Raw genomic sequence first — 19,660 nt, 5'->3', positions numbered from 1 at the left:
AAAAGGAAATAACAAAGATAAAAAAAGCACAAGGAAGAATAATGACACTGAAACATCTGGTCCGACCTGTCTGGTGTTCCAAGACTGACCATAACATTTTTTTGTTGCCAAGCCTCTCACATTTTGAAAAGCCACAACCACCGTACAAAGCAAATGTGTACAGTGTGTGCAGTCTCTGACACCTTTCAGCTGTCACCCTGGAAGTGGTGGGAGCACAGGGTTTACTGTGTATCTTGAAATTTACATTTTGGATCGGCCAAGCAGGTGATGGGCACCATGGTTTGCGTCTCTTCAAACTGCTTTTGGTGAGGCAGTGCATAATCAGCAGCCTGAGTCTCCTCCTCCAGCATCCTGGCCTTGTGCTTTGATATTAAGGTTACAAAATTTACAAGATCTACCAGATCCTGTCTGGACACCAGGGAGGAAAATAATTTTACTAGGTTTGTTTAAACATCTGTAATTGAGTTTTGAAAGTTCCTTGCAGGGAGACTTGAGTATTTCAGTGTAGTGGTTCTGCTAAGATCTTGTCAAATCAGGAGTGATCAGAGTGACAAATCAGTAACAACTCCACTTTTGATCTGCTTAAATCAGGGAAATGCTATCTGGACTGACCATTGCTCCTCTGATTATTTTTTTTAAAATTAAGCATTTTCAATAAAATAATTTAAAAAATAGTCAGAGGAAAAACATCCGTCTTGGCAAGAATTGATTTTGCTTTAAAATTGCATCTTAAAATAGAATTCAATAAATTGCCACATAACCACCTAGCAAATGTTTTAAAATTATAAGTTGCTTGTTTTTCCTTGTGATGAAGAAAAACAATACATTAAAGAAGCTTTAGCCTGAGTTATACAACCCAGCGTCTGTGTGTCTGTGTGTCTGTGTGTCTGTTTTGTCTCTGAGCATTTGGAGGTTTTGTTTTGCATCAAGGGCCTCGTTGGTGGGAATATTAGAGACAGGCAGTAAATTGTTTCAGCAGGCCAAGTTTATAAAGTGACTTGGCAGGCATATATTCACTATCCCAGCCACCTTGAACCTAGTCTGGAATGTTAGGATTGCCTGGGAAACTGGTTCTCAAGTTAAGAAGGGATTTCCAGCTGTGTCTCCTGCCTCAGTTCATGGTCTCATCCTTAGTTTATGGTTAAAGGTGAATGATGCCCTGATCTGCCATGGTTTAGGGGTTTTCCTCTACAAACAGCTGTGACTACTTGCTTTTTATTAAATTTGATGGTATTGATATATATGGTACTTGTGATCAAAACATCTGATTAAAATGAAACATATTTAAATGCTTTGTTGAATATGCATACTTTCTATAAATGGGATCTGTTTGGATAAATAAGAATTCAGAAACATTCAGCTTGGGTCATGGCCACAAAAGCAAGTCAGTTTTGTAGTGCTGACTTCGGTGGCAGCAGAATTAGGCCTGGCTAAGTGTATTTGAGATCTTGTTTAAACTCCACTTGCTAGCTCCTTCCTTTTTTTCTGGCTTTTCTGAGCCACACAGTCAAATTGGGTAAACACTGTGTTTTAATTTAACCATGAAGAACTGGTGATACTCCTAATTATTATTGCTGGTACTTAGAATTAGCCACCAGTGTGCCCTGGATGCTCTACGTTTAGCTGCAGGTTGCTCTTTTTCCTTCTCTAGCAGCTCCCCTCCAGTCAGGCTCACAGGTTGCTGGGTCGTGGTTCAGCAATGACCATGAAGCTCCAGTGTCCTCAGGAAACTTTCGTTGGCAATACATGGCTCTGCTGAGGCTAATCCAGAACAGCAAATGTCACCGGGATCGTTTGACATAACATCCCAAAAATACACAGGGAGCTTTTCCAGGAGAGCCAGCAGGAAGTGCGTCTGCCTGTGTTCCAGGATTTAATGTTGGGATCAAATCCACCTGCCTGTGTCAAATAGGGTTTAATGCAAGGCTGTGTAAGGATTGTGTAGGAGAGCACATTGATCATCACAGTAACAATATCATGTAGTTCTTGTGTGGCTCATAATTCTTCAAAATGTGGTAGATATGAGCAAAATAATCCCATCAGTGCTGCAGAGGTAAGAGAAACATTATTTTGTTAGTAGTGTTTCCATTGTTCAGTTAGGAGCTCTGGTAGATTTTTCAAATTACTCCTTTTTAACAGAGTTAGGCAGATGTTAAAGGGCTGTGCCTTTAAGTGTTAGTTTTGTACATGAATAATAGAAGGTTTCAGTGATAAACTTTTTTTAAGATAAGGTTGACTTAAAGTCAGGGAGAATCAGTTGGGATAAGGAAGGGTTTGGTTTTGTGCTGGATTCAGTCTATAAATCTTACATGATGTAGGAAATGAGAGCTGGTACCTAAAGTGCTACAGTAGGTACTTTGTAAATAGCTTGAAGTGATTTGTTTGACACAGTAAAATTTCATGTGGCCATTTCCTTCTCCCTTTCCTTCATTGTTCCTTGTTCTCCCCATTTTTTTGCACTTCTGTGTTGCTGACATGCAGTAAAATTCATCTAGATGGGGTAGCAGGGATATATATACGTACATCTGGAGCTATGAGTTTAAAAAATCTGGTTTTTGTATATCTGAGGAATTTAATCAGCATCATGTATTCCTGGCATGATTTTTATATTAAACTTAAGACTTGGAAATTATTACAGTGGAACAGAAGTAATTCAAAGTGTATCCAGCTGTGTTTTGCAGTTCCAAAGCCAGTAATTTTATCTAATAATACCTAAGGGTGGAACTTAATCTAACTGATTGCATTTACAACATGTCATTGCTGTTTGTTACATAACTTGATTGCCAGTACACACATAAATGTAGAATGATGAGTTGATAGGATTTTTTTCTCTGATTCTCCTAAATTTAAAGATTCTTTGTAAATGAATATTATTCTGTCCCTCTCAAAAATAATTTAATGACTTATTTTTTAAAGTGTTTATGATTTTACTCTTCTGTATGTATCTATATTTTATTAATGGTGGTGTTCACTGGTTGAACTGATCTTCCATGATTTAGGACATATACTTCTTTGATTCAGTGACTCAAATGATAGCCAGAAATGTCGTGGGTACAGTGTCATAGGAGGAGATGTGCTCAGAAAAGAGATTTGATCACAAAGCCCCTGAGATGCAGTTCTCTAACCCACCACAGCAAAGCTTTGCCAAGTTAAGATGGCCCCAGTGTTGTCATAATCCAAATCAAGCTTTCTCTTTTTACTTTCCAGTCTATGAACAAATGAGCACTTCCACACATTATCTTAATAGAAAACAACAGCTGAACTCCAATCATTCAAACCCTCTGATTTTTATTATTTTTTCTAATCAAACTGTGAAAAGGTCCTGCAATGTGAATATTACATGTTAAGCTCAGTAATATTTCCAGGTTTTGACCCAAATTCTTCACAGGATTTCTTTACTTTTGTGCTTTTCTGCCTCCTTGAGTCACCCAAGGCTCTCCTCACCTTGATAAAATGCTGATACCAGTCCTTCTCTGGTGCCAGCTTTGTGCACATCTGTTGCATCTTCTCTGCTTTTCCTGCTTGTTCTCACACACAAACAGACTCATAAATTTTTACCAGTCTTGTAATTCCCATGATTTCCATGCTGGTCCCCAAAGCAGCCTGGTTACTTCTTAAGAGGTATTGTATATCTGGAGCTCAAGGGCTTCTCCAATTTTTTGCACCTGATTTCCAAAAGACATTAAAATAGCTCCATTTTATGTATTTTTGGCAACCCTTCATACAACTGAAATAAAGCACTAATTGAAATGCATTTCAGGAGGGCTGTGTTGTATTAATGCCTCTGTAGGACAGCAGGAGTTGAAACTGCCCCTGCTATAGCTAATCTGGTATAAAGGACATTCTATTAAGGAAGATAAAAGTGCTCAGATAGTGACAATTTGTTCTTCTAAATCCTCATCTTGATAGATGCTAATTTGGTGTGGAGTGCAGATGACAGCAGCCCATGGCATTCACCTGTATGTGCTTGCTGCAAAAGATAATTAAAATGCTCAAGGCCTAATATTCGAGGCTGAAACTGATTTTCATTTACTTTACATTCTATAAAACTTGCAAGGATATTATATGGGAGTAGAAAGTTCCCCCTCCTCTCCTTTATTATATAAATCCTGCTGTAAAGAAGCAATTTCTTAACTATTTCTGTTGCTTCTCTTGCATTTCATAGAAACATAGAATGGTTTGAGTTGAAAGGGACCTTAATGATCATGTAATTCCCACTCCCCTGCCACGGGCAAGTACACCTTCTACAATACCAGCTTGCTCAGAGCCTCATCCAGCCTAACCTTTAATACTTTCAGGAATGAAGCATCCACAACTTCTCTGAGCAATTTTTTTGTTTCTTCTGGTCTGAGAAAAACATCTGACTCAGGTCACTGTTCACCAGTATCTCAGGTATTAAAACCTGTTCATGATTCTGGGAATGGGTTTCATGCACAGAGGAAATTTGCTTGATTTACGTATGGCTTTAGTTACTGTTTCTCTTAACCAAGAAGATGCTAAAGCAGACATAGTATTTTTTATAACTTCTGCTGCAGATAAGGACATAAGTGTAATGTTTTACTTCTTGGAGAAGGGCTCATCAACTCTAAAGAGACTGTTTTTTTGTTTCTTCTGGTCTGAGAAAAACATCTGACTCAGGTCACTGTTCACCAGTATCTCAGGTATTAAAACCTGTTCATGATTCTGGGAATGGGTTTCATGCACAGAGGAAATTTGCTTGATTTACGTATGGCTTTAGTTACTGTTTCTCTTAACCAAGAAGATGCTAAAGCAGACATAGTATTTTTATAACTTCTGCTGTAGATAAGGACATAAGTGTAATGCTTTACTTCTTGGAGAAGGGATCATCACCTCTAAAGAAACTGCTGCTGCAGACTCCCAGTGGAGTTCTAAGTATGAGGAGCTAATCCTTGTGTGCTCCATCTCAGAAATCTGACAGCTGAGTTCAGCAAGTGTCTGTATTCAGAAAAGACTGTTTAGCATCAGTTTTAAATGTTCAGAAGATCAATTTTTTTGTGAGTTTTTTTTTTTTTTTTTTTAATTCTTGGTAGTAAAACACAGGGTGATACTAGAAATTCTCCAAACTTCCTAGATGCTGATGGTAATTCAGCATCCTTAGATCCCAGTTCTGCTAAGGAGGCTGTGCAGGCTGGTCTGTGCTTTGGCAGCCACCTCTGAACATGACTCTCTTTGCAAAATCCATTCCCTGAGGTAAAAAATAAATAGAGATGCCTTTTTATAGCATTTCCAAAGCATTGTACAGTCATGGTCAGTACTTTACAGGTGCAGAAGCTGAGAAGTCATTGCCTTGTGCAAGGAGGGCCAGCAAGAACTTCACCTTGGTCCTGTGCTCTGTCCTTTAGTCAATAGCTCTTGTGTCCTTTGTGTTTTGTTCAGCACTTAGCATGACTGATTCAGTGTTCCTGTGCCACTCAGGCTCAGTAATTCACAGTAAATAGCCCAATAATAAACACACAAATCATACTAATCACAGCTATGCATTTTTACTTTCTCTTTTTGCCACTGCTATTAGTAGGGTGGGGTCAATGTTTAGATTATCTTTTGACCAGCTATTTTAAATAACACACAGTGTTTGTGTGTGTTAGGACATTGTAAGAGAAGTAGAAAAGAATATTTTTAAGGCTTAAAAATTGCTTAAGATTGCCATCCTGAAGGCAGCCTTTCTCCTTTAATTAAAAGAGCAAACATCACTTGACTGCAATATTAAATATATCTGCAGGGTCTTTTTAATACAGTGGTAAGAGGTATAAGAAGACAGAGAATCACAGAATGGTTTGAGTTGGGATGGACTTACAGACTGTCTATTTCTAGTCCCTTTGCCATGGACAGGGACACCTTCCACTAGACCAGGTTGCTCCAAGCCCCATCCAACCTGGCCTTGATCCCTTCCAGGGATGGGGAATTCACATCTTCTCTGTGCAACACATTAATAGTTGAGGTCAAATGTAGTCAGAGTAGGAGTAGGCTTAATAGTAATTGTAAAGGTGATTACCTATTGGAATGAATCACCAAAGAAGTCGTGCCCTGTCTGCCTGTGCTTCAGACCAAGACTAGATATGCTGTAGTGAAGCACACATAGCAAGGGACAAGAAAGGAATAAACACACCAGAAAGTCTGCAAACCAGCTGGGCATTACTATGAAGGAGGTTTTGACAAAACAGAACAGAGCTTGGTTGAAGCACAGAAGGAATCTTTGCTTTCTGTGTCTCTGAATGGCAGCACTAATTTGGTTGAGGTTAGTCTGACAGAAATGATGCTGAGAGGCTGCTTACGTGTCCTGGGTGTGATAATGGAATGTGATTAGTTCAGGTGCTGGGTAAATATGGGATTGCTTATCTTACCTGCCTATCAAACCTGGTTACGAAAGGGCCAGACTTTGAAAGGGCCTCCAAAGGCTGAGCTGATGATTGCTGTGCCAGTACAGGTCAGACCTTGAAGATGAGACGAGGAAGAGCTAAACTGGGAGATGCAAGAGTGGAATTCCCTTTCTGCCTGTCATTGTCTAAGTCATTCCACAGCTCTGTGCCTTGGCTTCATTCCCTATGAAACGTTTGCCCCAACACCCATTTTCATATCTGTGTAGTCCAGTAGCATGTCCAGATAAAATTTCCCCTCTTTTCCCTTTACTGAGTGACTGTAAAAGCTACCCAATCATGGTGGATTAACTCCTGACAAAATACTGAATTAATTTTCAGGTTGAGCTGGTGCTTCTCTCTATGGATTGCCAACTTGTCCTCTTCATGACATTCTAACACCCAAATAAACCCCCTGAACCTTGACATCCAGGGCATGTAGCTGTTGTTCTGCCTGCTGCTGCTTGTCTGTACCTGTGTATTGTCCCAAACAAGTGGAAATCAGAGAAACCAGCCCCGATGGATCATTGCTATTGTTGCTGGTGTTTTTCTAGATTGTGACTCAATTTGTGTGGGTCAACAGGCACGTTGTGTTACTGCTTTCCTTTTGCTTTTAGCTGCTGAATGGGCAACTTCAAACAGATGCAAATGCATATCATGGGGGGAAATTATTTTCTTTCATTGCCCTGTCTTTTGTGACGAGCCATTGCTGCTGATTCAGTGTGCAACTGGAGACCTGTTTTGCTTGTTTATTTTATTTACTGTATTTTTTTAAAAAGCTCTTCCTGAATGAAGAGGGATTGAATCATGGAATATTCTTGCAGGTTCTAGGTTCTCTCGGAATGGCAGTTTTAGTTGTTTTTCTGTGCCTAGTTCTTTTAAATGCCCAGGACATGCCAAGAGGATTCAGCGCAACAATGCCCTTCATTATTAAGTCTATTTTCAGTCTTCAATTAGAATTTGGTTCATTAATTGACTTTTCATTCTAAGTGTTAATTCATCCATGCAGTTTGACAAGGAACTCTATTTTCTTTCTTGTACCGAAATGAGCTAAATTTGAATTTTTGTTTTTGTTTTCTTTTTTTACAACAATATCTCCGAGTCTCACAATTAAGCTCTAGATCCAGTCCTAGGACTGGGTCTTGCTTGAGGTTCAAAAATGATATTTCCTCTGCATTAAGCCCTCTGTCCTCAGCCTGGTCCAAGAGGGAGCCACAAGTTGCTCCTCGGGGTGCACGAGTGTAATCTTCTATTACATACTTCAATTCCATATTTGCAAATCTTCCATTACATGTTTCTCTAAACACTCTGTAAGTCTTCTTGCTGTTCAGTCTCTGCTAAAGGCAGGTGAATGTGGGTGAGGGAAGACTTGTTTCAGGGTGGGGAGTATTCCCTGCCCATCCTGGCTCGTTGGCGCCAGCAGCCCTCTGACCTGTGCTTGGGGGAACACCTTGTTCTCTTACTGAGCAGAATCTCTGCTCGATGGCCTCATGATTCAGAGTTTATCTCAAAACAGATGATTCAACAATAATAATGTTTCTTAGAAATGCTGACTGTGGACAGCTCCTCAGGTCCAACCTTGAAGAGGTGGGGAAGGATGTGGCCAAGATGGGAACTTTGGAGAGGTTATATAACTTTTATAGAAAGTTATATATTTTTTTATAAAGTTATATAAATATTATAATCTTCATAAAGTTATAATTAGTCCCATGACATCTCTTTCACTTTGGGCACCAAGGACTATTAATTTTTTAACTTATTAAAAACTATTTGAATATTTATTTAACATTTATTTTAAGCCATATCCAGAATCTTTGAAAGTGAGTGCAGCATTAGTACTAATCACCTTGTGCCATTCTGCCAGAAAGAGAGATTTTGCACTAACAGATGTTTAGCTTTTCACTGGAAGTGTGAAATTATAGGATTTCTCTTGTTATTTTTTGAAGACCACCCGGGTGTGCTTGACATTTTACAATAATAGGGGGAGGGAAAAAAAAAATCTCCATTTTAGAGAGAATTGTAAGTAAAGATTTAAAAAAAAATAGCTTATTTTTCAGATCTTATTCAGGTATTTGAGGGAATTAGGCCCAGCTGTGCACAAATATATAGAAAATGTTCAGAAATTCTCTTGCCAAATCCTGGTTTCTCAATTACCTGATTAACCTGGATTGTCTCCAGAGAAGGTGGCACCTTCTTGTGAACTTAACAATAAATGGATGAGGAGATTTAGAGAGCATGACCCTTGTGTCACACTCCATTTCCACCATATCACAAAGGATTTGTTTAATTTGAATAAAGCAGCTGGGTGACAATGGCAGAGAAGCAGAGTGGAGAGCCAGAGAAAGGGATGGGAGGTGGGGACAGATCTCAGGGCTGCTGTCACCAAATCAGTGGTGAAGCCAGGGAATGGGGAATGTGGCTGAAAGGTGAGTGGCATGAAATGAAATGGAGTAAAATCAACAAAGTTATTATTTTCTTGTGGGGGGAAGAGTGCAAGCAAGAGATACTTTGGGAAGAACTCTTCTGACTGCTTCTGAGAAAGCTGTGGGAGGACAGAACAGGCTGGAGAAGAGTTCTGCTGTACAGCCATGCTGGAGTCACTGCTGGTCCTTTTGGAGGGTGCTCCACTTGGGGCACGAGGGACTTAGGAGTGATAAAAATAAAAAAAAAATTATATTTGGAATTAACAACATCAGCAAAGATCCCAGAAACAAAAGGACAGTAAGAAGTGAAGAGATGCTAAGGAAAGTGCAATTGATTATTTTGATTAATAGTATTGAATTAAACTTAATTAAGCCTTGGGTTTGGGTTTGGTTGCTTTTGTTTTTCATGCTGTGTAAGAGGATAAAATGAAATCAGAGGAAATTCACTCTAAGCTTCAGGTAAAAATTTGTCTTGAGAAAATGATCAAAACCATTTCTTTTTAAAGCATTTCAAACTGGCCCAAACAGTACAGGTAAAGGAATTTAAGAAATCATCTTGTACTGGGATACTGAGCAAACAAGAAATGTGTTCCACATTTCTCTCTTTGATCTGTTCTTTTCTATTTGCAATATTTATCATACATTAAATTTAGAAGTCCATAGTGCAAAAAAATATTTCTAAATTCTACTTTTACTAGTACATAGTGTTATTCAAAATTTCTCAGTAGCTTTTGGAAAGCACCCTGCTTATTTTCTCCATCATTTGATATTGAACACACAAATTGTTTTGCTTTTAGGTGGGTACCAAGGAACATTTACTTGCTGTTTGTGTGTATGTCTTAGACTCTTGCTTTCACTGCAGGTATTTTCACTTATAAACTCAGGACTTGTTCTCTGTTTCTTGTTTAAGAAAATATTCAGAGGGAGTGGCATCAGAAAAGACTCTTGTGGTGCAACACCCCTCTAATGGCTAAATGTGACTGCATGTCTGTGTAGATGATCAGATGAATGAATACAGCAAGGAACAAAAGATGAAAAGTAAAAAAAATCTCCTCAATACTAAACTCAGTAATTATTTCTCTGTGAGTAGCTGGAAACCAGACAATTTATTTATAAGGCATTTTAATTCTCAGGGCATTAAGGCTTGGTCCAAATACCAGTTATATTGTATTGACAATTAGTTTATTGGAGTGATTTTGGGTTGTGCTTGGAAGCCACACGTCATGCAAACATCAAACCAAAGACTGCTTTGGGCCTGTGGTTTGCTGGTGCTTTGCAGCACAGTTTGATCTGCCTTCAGTGGAAGTCAGAAACACCCATCACATCTTGGGATGGAGCTGCCCCTGCTCTCTGCAGGGCTGTGAACTTTGGAGATGAAAAAGGAGAGAGGAAGGCCCAGTTCTGCCCACTCTGGGACACCTCCTGAGGGCTGCAAATTGCTCTTTTAACCCATTCAGTATTTTTATGATGTTAATAAGGTAAAAAACGAGACCCTCAGGACACTTTATGGGATCAGCTGATATGGTAAATGCCCTTATCAGCAACAGCCACCATCCAGACCTTTATTTGCAGTGCCTGCAAGTGACTCTCTTTCCTAAGACTGCAAATAAAGTAATGGAATTTCAATAAATAATTCAGCCCTGGATCTTATTTCAGGTTCAGCGTTGACTTTCAGCACCTGGCTGCTGTTATTATTTGTTAGTTTGATATGCTGCTTAGAGGCATGGAAATTTGGCTGCTATTCACCAACATTTGCAGGATATGCTGTGTGGCCAGATTAATACCCCTGGCTCAGAGATTTTTAACAGACATCCAAATTCCAGATGTGGCAGGTTTAATTCTTACAAGAAAAAATGCATGCAGGATTCTGGTGCTGTAATGGGAACTCTGCACAGATCTTGTTTTGGAGAAACACCTGATTTGCACCTGATCTCCCCTAGAAACAGGAATCATTTGGCTAGAATTTGCATTGCCTATGACACCTGTTGGCACTGATCTATCTCTCATTTTATTTTCTGCGGCTTCCTCAGGGGGAAATGATTTTTTTTTTTTGGGTATATAATTAGCTCTCAGGATATAGAATCATCACTATCTGAAAGTATTAAAATTGGTGCTTTGTGAATAGCTAGATAAGAGTTATTCACAAATTCTTCCTTCAGGGCACATGTGGTTTTAATCATTTATTAGGAAGAAACTAGTGAATCCAAAGTATGACTCTGCTTTCACTGAAGTCAGTGGAAAATGTAGTGGGAATATTTTGTGTGAATACTGACGGTAATGGAATTAAATAAGGTACATTATCACTGAATCATAGAATATTTTGAGTTGGAAGGGACATTTTAAAGGTCATAGAGTTTGATTCTCCTCCAGTAATCAGGAGCATCTTTAACTAGATCAGTTTGCTGAGAGCCTTGTCCAGCCTGACCTTGAACGTTTCCAGGGATGGGGCATCCACCACCTACTCCATTGGAATATAACCCATTAATGGATGTGACACCTAAAGCAAAAAATCCTAATGAGATCCTGCAGGCTTAAGCTTCCAAAATGAAGGAGCTGCGTTATGGGTATGCAGAGCTGAACAGGCACTGGTGTCAAAATCTTGCAGGACAAGATCCTTCCAGTACCTAAAGGGAGACAATGAGAAAGATGGAGAGAAAATATTTACAAGACCCTGCAGTAACAGGACAAGGGGAAATGGCATCAAACTGAAAGGAAACAGGTCTAGATTGGATATTAGGAAGAAACTCTTCCCAGTGAGGGTGGTGAGGCCCGAGCACAGATTGCCCAGACAAGCTTGGCTTTCCCATCCCTGGAAGTGTCCAAGGCTGGGGTGGATGGGGCTTGGAGCAGCCTGATCTGGTGGAAAGTGTCCCTGTCCATGGCAGAGGGGTTGGAAATAGATGATCTTTAAGGTCCCTTCCAACCCAAACCACTATGATTATAAGTTTGTTTGACTTAAAAAAAATGGATTTGTGACTTTCTTGTTCAAAGCCCTTACTTCTTCCCATGAGATACTCCATTGTATCCAAAACAACAAAAACCAGCATCTCTATTGAATTTTACTAAAATCGTGAGAGTTTTCTAAATACTGCTGTGTCCTGACTCCCCAAATCCTGTCACTAGGGTTCCTTCCAGTGCTTGAACCCACGTGCATAAATGCAACTGATAGATAAGAAAAAAAAGATTGCACGTATAACTGATGTGACAAGTCAGGTACCTTTTGGATTGGCTGCCCCATCCCTGGAAGTGTCCAAGGCTGGGGTGGATGGGGCTTGGAGCAACCTGGTCTGGTGGAAAGTGTCCCTGTCCATGGCAGAGGGGTTGGAAATAGATGATCTTTAAGGTCCCTTCCAACCCAAACCACTATAATTCTGTTTGCCTTAAAAAAAATGGCTTTATGACTTTCTTGTTCAAAGCCCTTACTTCTTCCCATGAGATACTCCATTGTATCCAAAACAACAAAAACCAGCATCTCTATTGAATTTTACTAAAATCGTGAGAGTTTTCTAAATACTGCTGTGTCCTGACTCCCCAAATCCTGTCACTAGGGTTCCTTCCAGTGCTTGAACCCACGTGCATAAATGCAACTGATAGATAAGAAAAAAAAGATTGCACCATGTATAACTGATGTGACAAGTCAGGTACCTTTTGGAAAACCCAGAAAAGGGACGTTGACTTCCTCGGGAGCAGGAGCTGCTCCCTGCAATGCAAGCAGGCAACGCTAGAGGGGATTTTACTACCACTCTATGTGTGGCCTGTGCCTCTCCCAAAAACCCTTCCAAAACATATGTTATAGTTCAGCCACAAGATGTTGGCTACAGGCTGAGCAAAATCTATATTTGTATGATGCAAAAGGTCAGGAAAGATTATGATAATTGTTCCCTCTGGCCATGAAACCTCTGAGTGAAATTCTGGTACTGTCAAAGTCACGGGCAAATTTGCCATTGACTTCACTGGGGCCAGATTTCATCCTGTGCAGGTCAGAGGGAGGCAAAAGTCTGTGCCACCAAGCATCCAGCACCTGCAGCAGGAGCAGCTTTATTGTCAAAGTCACTAATATATACTGTTAAAAAGGATTTTAAAAACATTCTGTTCCCCCTCTATGCTCTGCAGCAGGATGAAATAAATCAAGACCAGTTTTACCAGCTTCTTTTGGTTTCTTCAAAGCCTCCACTAGATGCAGATTACACAATCTCCTTAGAAAGCCTGCTTTGTGTTTCGTTAGGCCTATAATTACACTCATTTTTTCCCCTCCTAAATCTTTATTGTTGCAAATTGAGCAAAATACTTAATCCCATCCTCTGTGGGCATGAACAACAATGGATCATCATCCTCTTTGTGAAGCATTCTTATGCATGCTTGAGGAGACTGTTATGTTGTAGTAGAGCAACATGTGTACATCTCATTAACTTGTTGCTGTTTCCTGTAGAGGCACAGACTGATGATTCACATTGTGATTTACGTAAAACCTCCTTCACTTTTCCCTCACCAGCTATTCCCCATCCTGCATTTTGTACATCACATTTTGTTTTTCTCACATCTTACACCTTGAAGTTTATTTTGCTGAATTTCATTTAAGTGATTTCAGCCACTTTGTTCCAACTTCTTAGCATCACTTTGAGTCTGCTTCTCTCCTGGGAAATCCCAGTAACCTCTCTGTGCTTGTTGTTGGCAGGAAATTTTGTAAGGTTCTCTCTGTTCCTTCCTCCATTTTGCTAATGGAAACATTAAGTATGACTCATCTTGTCACAGACCTTTATGGTACCTCTATTTGTTATGTGTTTATGTGCTAACAGAAAACTCGGTTATTGCTGCTCCATAAGTATTTTTTCCACTACTTGTACAAGCACTTTGCAGAGGTTTCATACAGGTCTAGTTTCCCTATTTTGTTAATGAAAATGTGGTCTGGATCTGATGCCATAAGCCTTACAGAGGTCAGCTCTATGTACCTGCTTCTTCTTTCCTACCCAAAGTGCTGGGAAACCTGGCAGAGAACAAAATTTACTTGGGTTATTTCATGTTATTTGTTCCTGATATGTCCATATTGTCTTTTCTTATCAACTTTAGATTTCCACATTCACTTGTGAGTTACTGTTACTCATTTGTTCTGACATCTTTCTATATGTTAAACTTATATATCTGACATTTCTAGAGTTATTTTCTTGTTCCTGTGATGTCTCTCTCACAGTGAATTGTTGATGAGTCCCCAAAAAGCAAAGCTTTTAAAAGCTGTTTTCTGAGGTTGCATCCACTGGCTGATGTGGGTACCCAGGATCCTGTTCCAGGGTCCTGGTGAATCGTGGGAGCACAATTGCTTTATTAAATTGGAAAAGGCTCAGAAAGAAGTGTAAAGGATGATTGTTGCTTGTCCCTCAAGCCAAGAATGAAACACCTGTATTTTCAATCCACTGTGTTCTGAAACATAGGAGCTTTGTGTCTGATCTGCTATCAAGAGTTATGATGAGAAAGCGGTGAATCGTGGGAGCACAATTGCTTTATTAAATTGGAAAAGGCTCAGGAAGAAGTGTAAAGGATGATTGTTCCTTGTCCCTCAAGCCAAGAATTAAACACCTGTAATCTTCAGTCCACTGTGTTCTGAAACACAGGAACTTTGTGTCTAATCTGCTATCAAGAATTATGATGAGAGAGGCAATTTTTGGTTATGAAGAATTTCAAGATTTTGCTCTAAATTGTGCTAGGTCTAAAAAACAAGAGTTATGATGAGAAAGCGCAATTTAGAGCAAAATCTTGAAATTCTTCATAACCGAAAAATTGCCAAAGTCTAAAAACCTCATTTTAAAACATTCACAGCATTACTGAACAGAGGCTGTGGTGGGTTTTGTGTGAGGAGAGAAACTGCAATAGTAATTTTAAAAGGAAATTTTGTCTGCTGGGTGGGCTGCTGGGCAGCCAAGAGCCCTGTGAGTCCTGCTGAGCTGCATGTTGTGACCTCTGAGCTTTGTGTGGTCCCAGCACCTTTCCTGTCCTTGGGGGCTGGCCAAAGACCACAACTCCAGGTGTATTCCCCAAGGTGATATGGCCAAAGCTTTCATGAATCTCCATCAGGTATTTGTCACATTCCAAGTGAGCTCCTCAAAGAATATTCTTCCAAATCTCCAATGGAGATTTTATTTTTAAGCACTCTGAATTTTTTGTGTAGTTGCTCAAGAAACTCACAGTTAGTGATACTTTCCTCTTACTGAGGCTATTAAAATCAGCTTTTCATTTTGGGTTGCTTGTGGCATGATTTGCCAAGTGTAGAGAGTTGATACTTGTGAGAAGTCAGCTGCCTCCAAATTGTCTCACAAGATCTAAAACTGTTAGCCACTCTGAAAATGTCAGCCTGCATTTAGCACCCATCCTTTAGCTTGTGTTTTGCTGACATTAAAAGAATATAAATACATGCTCTGTGTGATTTCTTTCTACAGTACTGCTGGTGTTCTTAGTGACTCTCACTCTTTTGGGGGCTTTTCCCTTATACATCACCCTCTGAAAGTAAGTCTCGGTGTTTAGAAGTTCCTCACAGCAGAGCAAGCTGGAATATGGTCTCTTGGAAAAAGAAAATTTTGGTACCAAACTTTATGCATATGTATATTTATATATTTGGTGTCGGAAGTTTTGTAATAGTTCCCACTACTTCTGATTATCTAATATTAAATTCTCATTAGGTTGGCCACATGCAAAGTGAAGTAACAGATCTACAAATACAAATAATGTCATGTTCCAGGGTGTCAGACTAGTCTGTGCTCTTCTAGTCTATTGATATTTGTCAAGTCATGGAACTTTAGAAGAAAGCAGAGGAGGTGATGGAATAGCACAGAAACCTTTCCATGGGATCAGACCATTCAGCCATGCCTAGTCTGTAGCTTTATAAATCTAAACTGCACATGACTGATTGGAGTCCTCAGACATCACAAGGTTTATTTCAGAGCAAAAATTATTTCATGCAAGAGCAAATGCAGTGGCCAGTGGCTCCAACAAAGCCCTTGAGGAAACTGAGACCTATTTGTGCAGGTTGATCCCTGTGCATGCAGCTGCTGTGCTGCCAGGACCTCAGCTGATAAATCTGGCAGATAAATCTGGTCTTTAGCTGTGAATATCCTAACCCACCAAGAAAGGATTCTCTGGAAGAAGCCAACCTATAGGACTGATCCCTTCCTGCCCATGCTGCCCCTCATGTAGATATAAAAAGTTGAAAAATCATGATTTACCAAACTTCTAAATAATATTTGTCATGTCCTAACTGCATGATGCCTATGGGGTCTCCAACCTGCAATTCCATCCCCAGAAAGTCCTGAACGTCTCAAGAGTACAAATGCATCTCTTCCAAAGCTGCAGAGATGTGAGAGTGCAGTGGCAGCTCCTTGGAGATGCTCAGCCCTGCTGTGCTGCTCAGCTGCTTGGAACCCAGTGTGAGAAGCCAGCTCCCCTCAAACTGGCCAGCAGCACAGACCAGTCCAGCTTATGTGCACCTAAAATATATGCCTGTATGTAATGCCAAACTTGGACAGCGTTTTGGCTGGCTTTTGGGGAGCTGGCTAAAGAGTCTCACCACTTCCTTTTTGTTTTCTTACTACCCTGACAGCCCTTCAGGCAAGTGCTCTATTTTTATTTGACATACACGCACATGGTCCATTTCCATGTGTGTGCTTAGGGATATATTCCTGCTCTATCTTGCCCTCCTTTGGAAAGCTGCTGCCCACAGCTTCTCCTAGCAAAATTAAATCTCAGGAAAAGTCCAATGAAGCTGAAATGTTGCACAGCAAATTTATTATTGTTTTCATTGGTCCGTGTTCAGGAAAGTTCTTAAGTATGTGCTTAAGTCCTATTGAAATCAACAGGACTTAAGAACATGCTTAAAGTCAAGCATATACTTCCTCTGAATTGGGATGTATTTCAGCACATGCTTAAATGCTTTCCTAAATCAGAGCCACAGTCAACAAGTGTCCTGTGATACACAGGGCTTGTGAGACAAGATTTACTTCTTACCTAAGACCTACCAGTGCTGCTCTATGAATGTACAGTTCTTAGCTTGCCTCTTGGTTGGTGGCACTCCAGAAAGCTCACTGGCTTTTGCATTTGGATGAGAAGTTGAGAAGGAAAAAAAAAATACAAGAAAATGGAAAAAAAAATAACCCTTACTAAAGCAATACCTTGGCATGTCTGATCTCATGTTGCAACCCATGTTTTTTTCCCTACAATGGAGATTTGTGCTATTGTGTGTGTGGTATAATTACTAAGACAGATTTTTTTTTCTTAATTGCACAATAAATAGGATATTTCCTGGCCTGCTTTGCATTTCCAATAGGATTTTCACTTCCCTTTTGGGTTCTGAGTGTAAGGAGAGTAAGTGTCAAAAGGCAGGAGCTTTCCCAGTTTTAAAACAGAGAGGATGTAACCATGTGTAATGTGAGCCTTGAGTTTGATTGTAGGGATGATGAAATCAAATCCCTCCTAAATCGTTACTGGGAAACATTTAGGTGAATTAGTCTGCTTATTTTTGTTAACTTGTTAAATCCTTTTGGAAAAAAAAAAGTGTTTTAATGTAATAAAAAATATCTCCTTGCTTTACCCCACAGTCTAACAGACCCCTGGACCACGTACAGAGTGACCTCAATACAGTGAAAAATGAAAGGAGAAGGAGGATAGATAAACCCAAATACATTATTTGCCTGGAAAAACCACAGTGCTTTGCCATATGCAATTCTTTCCAGTGCTGCCATTTTTAGCTAGATGCTTAGTCATTATTAATGATGGTGTATTTCTCTGAAGTTCTGTATTTTGGGAAAAACTGGAACTTGTCTTTTTTTTCCTCCCTTAAGGTTAGTTAAAATAATATACAGTTGTCTGTGTGTATTGCATGTACCAGTTGGTGTATTTTTTGGAATATGTGAGGAAATTTATTCCAGTTATTTAATTTATAGCAAAGTATTAGCTTGAACTTGAGAAGAGCTCCTTGTTCACATTGTTCAGCTGTGCTGCGCAGTGGTTGGAGGCTTTTGATACTCCATGACTTCACAAAAATACTTGACACAAGTTCATAAAATCACTGGAACTATTTTTTCTCCCTCCTGAAACCACCTAAATTTTGTTAATTGCTAATGAGTTCATGCAGCTCCCACGCATGCACACAAATGTTTGTAAGGTTTAATTAATTCACTAAAAATAGCTGAACTGTTTAAGGAGGAGCACCTTATAATTAATAAAGGAGAACATTTTGTTCATTCTTGCCATTACTCAGATAGAGGGAAGCAGCTGCTCTTACTGGAGGCTTTTCCTGATGTGATTACACTGAGTTCCACCCAGGGCAGGACCTTGCATCACTTGGTGTGAAGGACAGAAACAGCTGGAGACTAAGTAGAAAAGCATACTTTTTTGAGTAGGTAAACTAATAAATTATGTTTGTGGGAAGCAATGGGAGCAGAAAGTGCTGTTTCCAAGATGGAGAAACTAAGTCTCTAGAAATTCTGCCTCCACAAACTCCAGACTTTTTTATTGCTGGGGACCACATTCATCCCAGTTAAAACTAAGACACTCAGTGGATTCAGTCAAAAATGGACAGATTCATCTTTCAGATGTGCATCTTGGCCTTGCTCACACAGGAGACCTTCCTTTGGGCACTTCAGCTAGACTTCAGTGGGGTGAGTAGTGATTGGCCAAAAGGTCTCACCCAACAAATCCTCAAATCTTTTATAATTTTCCACAGTCACTATGGGAATTTGCCTTTTCAGGTGAGGCTCTTCTCAGCTGGGAGTGCACTTTAACAACTCCATCTCCTTTATCCTAGTGCCCACAAAGCCTCAAACTGTCCCTAGCTGCAGTCTTTTATTCAGAATTGTCAGACTGTCCTTAGCTGCAATCATTGTATCAGAAATATCCAATATTAGTGGTAGAGAGAGTGCATATGTCACCAACTTGCTCCATTTTATAAGTGCTTCATCACTTTTACTGTGTTTCAGGGAAGCTGCATGAGAAAGCTTTTGTGAAAAACAGCAGGGATAAATGGTGGTTCTCCAGCTTGTCAATTGTATGTTCTTTTCTTTCCATCCACTGCTTGAGTTCTTGATCTTGATGAAGGTATTATTTAATTCCTGCCTTTCTGAGCCCTTACTCTTGGACAAATAGGTAACAGATTTTTATTTAGGCACTACTGGGGTGCTTTAAGAAAGCTTTTTTTCTTTGAAGTTGAGAGTGACTAAGCCTGGGAAGTTTACTTTCTCATCTCCTCCTGGTAGTTAATAGACTTCACAAGGGATCTCAAAACACTCTGATAAGCCTTTGAAGTTGTTACCTACTAAGGTTTTGCTCTTTCTGCGTGCTGAATGTTGAATTACTGACTGCTGTTAGAGGCAATGAGAAAGGACTCACAAAACCGACAGAGCCTTGCCTATAATTTCCACAGAAAAAGAGCTGAAAATAATAGATAAATTGTGTTGCTGGGGAGATTTTGATTCTGTTCCCTCTTCTGTCACCAGTTTGCCTTGTGATTTGTGGTAGCATTTTCAGTTATGCCAGTCACACGAGATCAAAACCCATGAGTCAGTCTCCACCCAAATCATGAGCCTGGCTTCCAGATCCCAGAGCTTTGAACAGAGATCATACTGTACTTTTTCTTTAGTTTATCTTTTGTTTTTGGAATTTCCTCTGCCTATTCCCAATGTGTCTCTGGCAATAAATGTTTCCTATTGCTTTGGAAGTGTTGAGAAGGAATTTTGACCATTTGGGACTACTGGAGGCCTCATTTGACCTACACAATTAATTTTATTTTTGATCACCAAGTCAGTCTTATTTCTTCCAGATTTCACATCTTCTTCATTTTCCCTATGACTTCTACATCCCTTAGCCCCACACAACCCATCACTT

The 19,660-nt window shown here is 39.8% G+C and overlaps 1 protein-coding gene across 2 annotated transcripts in view; it reads left to right on the top strand.

Moving 5' to 3' along the window:
* Window positions 1-19,660, top strand: part of CLIC5 (chloride intracellular channel 5) — a 60,020-nt gene that overhangs the window by 5,633 nt on the left and 34,727 nt on the right. The window contains exon 1 of one of the 2 annotated variants that reach the window (XM_039696037.1): window positions 1,931-2,053. The exons of the other annotated variant lie outside the window; for it this stretch is intronic. The gene's annotated coding sequence lies outside the window, so the exon portion shown is untranslated. Of the gene's footprint in view, window positions 1-1,930; window positions 2,054-19,660 lie in introns of those variants that run through there. 2 annotated transcript variants of the gene reach the window in all.

This window comes from Passer montanus, unplaced genomic scaffold, assembly GCF_014805655.1.
Source record: "Passer montanus isolate IOZ18808 unplaced genomic scaffold, ASM1480565v1 scaffold94, whole genome shotgun sequence".
In the NCBI taxonomy this organism is placed as follows: Eukaryota; Metazoa; Chordata; class Aves; order Passeriformes; family Passeridae; genus Passer; species Passer montanus.
This window is presented reverse-complemented; position numbering and strand designations above follow the sequence as displayed.